This window comes from Lissotriton helveticus, chromosome 5_1, assembly GCF_964261635.1.
Source record: "Lissotriton helveticus chromosome 5_1, aLisHel1.1, whole genome shotgun sequence".
Classification (NCBI taxonomy): Eukaryota; Metazoa; Chordata; class Amphibia; order Caudata; family Salamandridae; genus Lissotriton; species Lissotriton helveticus.
The window spans coordinates 2,057,930,636-2,057,938,520 of NC_136065.1; positions in this window are offsets into that span (position 1 = coordinate 2,057,930,636).

Sequence of the window (7,885 nt, forward strand, 5' to 3'; positions counted from 1 at the left end):
CATTGGTCTCAGTTGATCCTCCTTCCTTTGTTGCTTCTCCGAATATGTACTTTGTTTGTGGCACCAAAGCTTACACCTGGCTCCCGAAAGGTTGGAGGGGTACGTGCTACATCGCCTTCATTCTTCCTCCCACATATGTGGCCTCAGCCTACCATCACCGGCAAAAGCGCGCCGGAGACGTCGGACAAGCCGACTCCACTGGAGCACAGTTCCTGGATGCAGCAAAGGGACTTGTTCCTCTGTGGGGACCAATGGCAAACAGCCGCGCTATCCGACACCTGACTCAAGCAATAGAAACAACCATTAACATCACGGCTGGCATCCTTGCTAACAACACGGCTGAGCTTCAGGCAGTCCGCCTGGTGGCTCTCCAAAACCGCCTTGTTCTAGATGTGATTCTGGCCGACCGTGGAGGAGCATGCCGCATCATCGGCTCCAGCTGTTGCACCTACGTGCCAGATAACTCGCCTTCAGTCTACAAAGCAATTGAACACCTCCACAGACTATCCTCAGAGGTTCACCAAGAGCAAGAAGGATGGTCGCTTGGAAGCTGGTTTTGGGACACTTTGAAGGACTGGGGATGGAGATTGTTTACAGTTATACTGATACCAGTCGTGGTACTGTGTGGGTGCTGCTTAGGTATTCAATGTTTGCCACCTTTGTGTTCACTCATTTCTAACTGTATGTGCCCTAAGACTTTGGACTTTCGAACTGAACACATGAGCCCCCTCTATGAGATAGAAATACGTGGTCTTATGGGGATAGATCCGAATTGACAAACTGGCGAGACATGTTAAAAGGGAGGACTGTGGAATTTTAGTTTATGAGCTGAACATCATCTGCGCCATCTTGTCCATTCCTCAGACTCATGTATGAACATACACAACAGCCATTTTAGGTACCATGGTCTCCCTGTTCACGATTGATCGTCAGCACACTTCCCTGACCCTGCAAGCCTCCCCCATGCACCCTGGCTGCCCCCGCTCTCACATGCACAAGTCATGACCTCCCCTTCCACATGACTCTGTCCCGGGGAATCACACCCCGCGCCTGACCAACACCTCTTTTCCTTCCATGAATACCCCTCTTTTGATGACCCCTTCCTCTGAGCCCGATTATCTGTACGAACCGCTGGTCATCCCTTGGCCTGAGGGTACAGTTTATTGCCCACTACTGTATGCACTCGACTCTTTTCAAAGGAGCTACTATTGATCATGACCTCCCCACCCCTTGAGATTCGATCAGGCGCACACATTCCAAAGGAATCGGCGAAACACTCAGCTGCGTGATAGCCCCCTCCTGTTGTATGGGGGGTGAGGACCTCTGCTGTAGCCACGTGTTGGAATGAGCCGGAACTGGGGGGGGTGGTACCGAGGATGTCATCTTTCACTACTTCACAATGTCTTTATTGTAATAAAGAACGATCACATGTCATAAACCAGTGTATAAAAGACCAGGTCTCAGAGAGGCTGTCAGAGAGCACCTCGAGACGATACCTTGTTGTCCGATCTGATGTGTTCTGCTCCGTCGGAATAAAACGTGATTCCTGTCTTCCTGTCTCCAGCGCCTGCCTCTTTATTTTGATAATCTTCATAAGGTATTAGAGGCGTTTAACGCCGGGCAACATTACTTAAGAAACAATCGACTAAATCGCCTGACCATTTTTGCTGACCTTCAACAATCTGACCTTCAACAGCGTCAGTATATTCAGTTGCATTTAGGTGGGCGATCACCCCGTTGACAAAGAGGCAGAACAGGGTCGGTGCCAGCACACAACCCTGTCTAACCCCTCGGTCAACGGGGAATCTATCTGTCAGAGCCCCGGACCTCCCGCACCTCACTCGCGCATAGTTATTTTCATGCAATCTCTGCAAGATTATCAGGATATCCGGGGGAACCCCCATCTCAGCCAAGACGCTCCACAGTTTCCCTCTGGGCACCAGGTCGAACGCGGCCCGCAGATCCACAAAAATTGTGTATAGGCTGCCGCCCTCGAATACCGCTGCCCTCCAGTAAATGATATTTAATCGAAAAACCTGGTCCACCGTAGAAACACCCTTTCTGAATCCTGCCTGGTACGGACTAAGGACACCCAACTCTTCTACCCAATCTTGGAGTCGGTTCAACAATACCCTACCAAACAGCTTCTGCGCCACATCAATTAAACTGATTGGTCTGTAGTTGGCTGGGAGAAGAGGCGAGCCCTTTTTAAAAATGGGGACCACCTCCGCCCCCAGCCAAGTACTAGGGATTTCCATGCCGCTGAGGACTCCGTTAAACAGCGTGGCAAGGTAGGGCGCCCATACATTGGGCTCCTGCTTGAATAGGTCCCCGGGTAGGCCGTCCAATCCTGGCGCCTTTCCCGAGGTGAGTCCTGCTATTACAGCCCTAACCTCGCCCAATGTTATTGGATCTCCCTCGTAATCAGGCCACCCAGCACCGGTATCGGTGGTGGGTTCTCCCGGTTCAGAGCTATAGAGGGTTTGAAAGTGTGTCTGCCACACTTCTGGTGCAATATTTGGCTCGATTGCCGAGTGTAGATTCCCCGACTCCCCACTTACTATTCGCCAAAACATTCGGTGGTCCTGTGTCGCTAGGGACTTGGTGAGCTCTTCCCATTGACTCTCTTCCCATTCAGCTTTAGCATGGGCGGTAAGTTTTTTGTATGCCCGCCTAAGTTCTCTTAGCGGTTCCCCGCCTAGACCCTCCTTGATTACTCTAAGGAGTTCCCCCTTTGCTCTTCTACAGGCTACGTTGTACCATGAGGATTTACACGGCTGCCCCCTCCTTGAATTCTGCATGTTACTAAAGAGGACGGGAGCCGCAGCCTTTATAAGATCCTCGTGGGCCTGGTGTAATTTGGCCTGTGAGTCCTCAATTCCCACCTTGGTAGCCAAGTCTCTCACAGTTTCCAGAATGGGTATTATCCCTGCATAAAGCCTCTGGAGTTTTCCCTCACTTGAGGCCACTTGTTCCCACCTAATCCTTCTCCTGTTGTTTTCCAGGAGTAGTTCAGGTTGGACCCCCTCCCCTGATGCCGCACGGGTTCGGAGCCCGGGGTGGGTGAGATCAAGTTCAAGGGCATTGTGATCACTATCTAGCCTTTCCCTAACCCTAAAGTCTCGAATTGACGGCCAGTTCACTATCTGTACCAAGACATAATCCAAGCGAGATTCTCTTCCCACTCTGTTATAGGTGGTTCTGCTGGGTATGTCAGATCTAATACGCCCGTTACAGGCTCTAATTCCAAACCTCAGGGCAAGGGCTGTGATCTGTAATGCTACAGGAGTCCATGCCTTCGGGGGGGAGCTTCTACCGTAGGCACACACCACCTGGCCTCTTCTTCCATAGGGAAACCCTCTAACAGGCCTGGTAATGGCTTGAAATGAGAATTTAGGTCCCCTCCTACTACATAGGATAGATCACTAGGTAATTCGGATAAGTAATCCGAAAGTTCATCTATAGTGGATGATTCCCTGGCATTTCCAACTGGCCTAGAATAGATGTTTATTAGGACAAGTTTTGCTAGATTTGGCCAGGACAATAAAACCACGAGGATGTCATTGGAGGGGACCGGTAACCGTATGGCCTCGCAGCCTAGGTGGGATGCCACCCAGGTTGTGAGCCCTCCAGAAGGGCGTCCTTTTCCCTCCCACCTAGCAGGGATAAAAAATGACTGATAACCTTTGTACCCATAATCCTCCCTTGCCCAGGTCTCCTGAAACATACAAACATCCCCAGTCTCAATATACGTTTCCCAATCTTGATCAGCCAGCTTGTTGGCTAGTCCGGCTACATTCCAGCAAATTAGTCTCAGATGGTCAATGGTTGGAATTGCCGGGGTGGGAAGATGGGGGGTGACAGTTCCAGGTATTGCACCAGTTATTCCATCAAAAGCATTGTCCAAGGCGGATTCAAGTGGCTCGGGAGGACTACAAGGACCATTGGCCCAGGTCGCAGAATTATTGATGGACAGTCAATCAACCCCCTCAAGCCCACTCAGACAGTTAAAACGGTTGAAATGGAAATAGGGTGTGTCAGGTGGCTGATAATTTGGGCATCGGGCATATTCTTTGTGTCTTGGTCTTCGTTCCACCCTCGTCCAGTTTCCTTGTGGCCAATCATCGTGCATACGGGTAGGTGGAAAAAAGAAGGAGACTGGTAAGGTCTGTATGGTGGAATCCAATGATCTGTTTGAGCCAGCACAGATGTGTAGAACAGTGCCAGGGTCCCTGAAGGTCACCATTATACAGTCCCCCATAATTGTTTTCCTCGTCTTCCCCAACCATGGCACCCTTCTGACCATAATGATCTCACTATTAAAGTGTTGTGGTAGGGGTCTGTTCCAATTGAGCCATTTAATGACTTTCTTTTTGAGAGATTGGAAATCTTCATTTTCACCCCTTCGTAGAGGGGGAGCACCCGCTAAAACCACCATAAGAGTGTTGGCTTCCGGTGGCAGATCTGGTCTCCGCGATCTTTGAGCGGGCTGGCCAGGAGGGGGAGAAGGAATACTAGCAATAGGGGGAAACCCATGATTTATACCGAGGTCTACATTGAGAATGGCCGGGTCTATTAACTGAGGAGGCGTGATATTTGGGATGCTTCGTGGGGTCGGGACTGAAATGGCCATAAGTGGCTGCAAGGGGGGGACAGTGACAGCGCCCTGTAAGACTCCTAAATTTGCGCGCTGTGATTGTCCTGTACTGGGAGGGGATTTTGTTTGTTGGGAAAAGCTCCTTTGAGTGGGTTGGCCCCCATGGTTCTGGTCTGCTTACTGACCGTGGTATTCAGGGTAGTCAAAGTTGCCTCCAAGATGGTAAGCCTAATCTCTACTTTCTTCAGGCTTTCACTAATGGGCTCCAAGAGTGAGCGTAATAGAAATTCTATGGTCCCTGAAGATATTGGGGAGGGAGCTTGGTTGGATGCGTTAGCCGCTAAGTCACTGCTCGTAACAGCAGCGGTAGCACTTGTATCCTTGGTAGGGATAATGTTCACATTATCTCTAGCCATAGCAGGGGTAGGTACAGATTTATGTTTTTTACCAAAATCTAAATAAGAAGTTTTGGTTTTTCCCTGTCCCTTCGTCGTCTGCCTTCTACGCTTACTAGGTGGGGGGCCATGCATTTCCACCACTACAGTATGTTTGGGTTTGTTTTTCTTGATTTTATTTAAAGGGAGGGGGGTTTGGGTAGCCAGATCGACAACCTTGTTGGTAAAGGTTGAGGGTGGTATGGCCTCCGTGATGTCTTCAAACAGTGTACCCTGGGTGGTAGTAATATCCCTTAACAGAAGGGGGACGCCATCTTGGGTTAGTGAATCTTGACTATCATTAGGGATGCCTTCCTCTTGGGAAATGGGATAGGGAGTTATCTCGCTAAGGGGTCTAGTTTTCATGCTTTCAATTGAGCGGCGGCGTTCTACCCTACGCATCTCCAAGGAGCTTTCTTTGCCCCCTTCCCCCTTGGTGGATTTAAAGTAATTGTCCAATGTCCCGACGCTATTTCCCGTCACCATTGTTGGAGTTTCACATAGTGCAGGTGAGGGCATGGTGGTGGTCTAATCCTTGGCTCAAGTGTTAGCGAAAAAGTTCAGGCGAAAGAGAGTGGGCCCAGCCCAGCCTCCTTCGGCCCCTGACGGCCACAGACGGTCCCGCCCTTGTCCCGGGCTTCTCCCGGCGCCCTCCCGCGCGCTCCCGCGCCGCGGGAAGAGCTACTCCTAATAAGGGAGGAGGGTGCTCAGGGGGCGGGGCAAGCAGGGAGAGCGTCCAGGTGCAGGTAATGATGTCAGCACAGGGACTCCTGGGCAATGGAGTCCCTGATCCTCACCTGGCGCTCGCAGTCCTGCTCTCAGCAGTTCCAGCAGTTCCCCTGTCTCAGCGAGCAGCAACGGTGCGCCCAAGCACACGGGCGAAGCGGGACCCGCGGAGCGGGTTCCGCAAGGTGTGGCGGTGGAAAAAGCAGCCCCAGCAGAAAGGACCTCACAGGAACAGAGCTCGCGCTCAGAGGTCAGCAAATGTCTCCCACAGAGCAGGGAGCAAGCAGGCTCCTTCAGCGGTGCTACATATTAAAAATCGCTAACTGAAATCAATAGAAACGGACATGCCAACAACAAGCTTAGTTATGCTAGTGAAAAAACATCAAATGTCCTGCTTGCAGTTCATTATGTGTCCAAACACTCATTTGGTAGCAAGTATACTCCAACTGCCCGCTAAGTAAGTATCAAAAGAATTGCGGTGGGCTGCCTACTTTGAGGGTCGCACTGGGTTAGAGAATATGCCTGGGCACCAAAATAAAAGTGACCCCTATTAGTGAATTAAATAGCTGAGAAAGTGGATCATATTTGTAAATCGGGGTAGTTTTGAACTTTGTGACCAGGAGCTTTAAACAAGTAGTTACATTTTTTGAGTGGTATGGAGAAGGAAACATTTGAAACTGGGTGAGAAAAGCTGTGAATGTTACATAAAAAATAAATGTTTATTAGCAGTAATTGACGGGCATTTGCCTTTCGGATTTATGGCGGAGGAGCTAGAACGTATGAAAGCAGACCACCATTGAAAAAAAAGAATTAAAAAAAATTTGACAGCAAATGTTTTGTCTTTTCTAGGGAAAGACACAGATGGAACCACACAGGGAAAGAAAGCCATTATTTATAGAAGTTGTGGTTAAATTAACAGGAGGAGAAAAATGTGCAGGAAAAATTACAAACAAAACAAGGATGAGAAGGAAAAAAATGGAATTTGACTCATGGTGGAGTGGGTGGAATAACGTGTATGACACAATCACAGACTAATGGATGAAGTCTGTGTGAAAACCCCTTCAGTAAAACCAAAAGGTCTTGCTAACACAGACCCCAAACAGCCATCGGCATGGTATTTATTGTCTGGTAGCCGAGACTTGTCCCCTGTAAACTGGTATTCTAAATTATGAAGACAAAAAAATCCAACTCCTTCTAGGCTCCAAGGATTCTCAAATACTCCTTTAATACTGCAAGAAAAACACTTCGAAAGTCAATTATTTAATTATAAATTCATGAGGTTAAGAGAGGAAATTGCAATATTTTGAGGGGGACGATTCATAGTTATTTTGGGGCAGATTTACAAGATCCTTGCGCCTCTTTTATGCCGCCGTTGCGTCACTTTTGTGACACAGCTGAGGCGCAAAAGATGCACCATGGTGCAGGGTATTTACAACGTGGCGCATCTCCTAGATGTGGGGAGGTAAGTTTGTTGGTTTGTCCAGTAGCAGATGGAATTATCACAATAAAACTTTGACATGGAGTATGTTTCAGGAATTAAGAATGTGGGGGTATATTAGCAACACTTTGTGATAAATATCACAAGGTGCGCTTAGCGAGTATTTTTTCATCGCCGGCTATCGCTGAATTCCATCGCCAAGATAGCACGTTATTAGCAACGACTATCTCCACGGCGATGAAAAATCCAGCGATAGCGGCGAAAAGGGATAATAACCCAGCGTTAGGGGGGTGGTTGCTGATAGGCCTTGGTGTCTCAGCCACACAATCCACCCCCCGATTGAGTTGAATGGACAAGTCAGGTTTTGAGCATGTGTAAAAAACCTGTGATAACCGCGGTTAGCGCGACTTTCATCATCGCTAACCGGGTCCCAGGGTTGCATTGCTGATAGGAGTTAGGTGTGTTTGCGAGTGGATTCCTGTTGTTTTTGTGGGGCACGCCTACTTTGCATGTCATTAGCGATAAATATCGCTGACATGCAAAGTGGCAAGTGAAACGGTCGCTGTCACCGGAAACTGTCGCTAACAGCTGTTAGCGACAGCTTGTTAATTGGGTGATAATATTATCGCCGCTTTAGCAGCAGAAAGTGCCGCTAAAGCGGCGTAAATGCCCTTGCTAATATGCCCCATG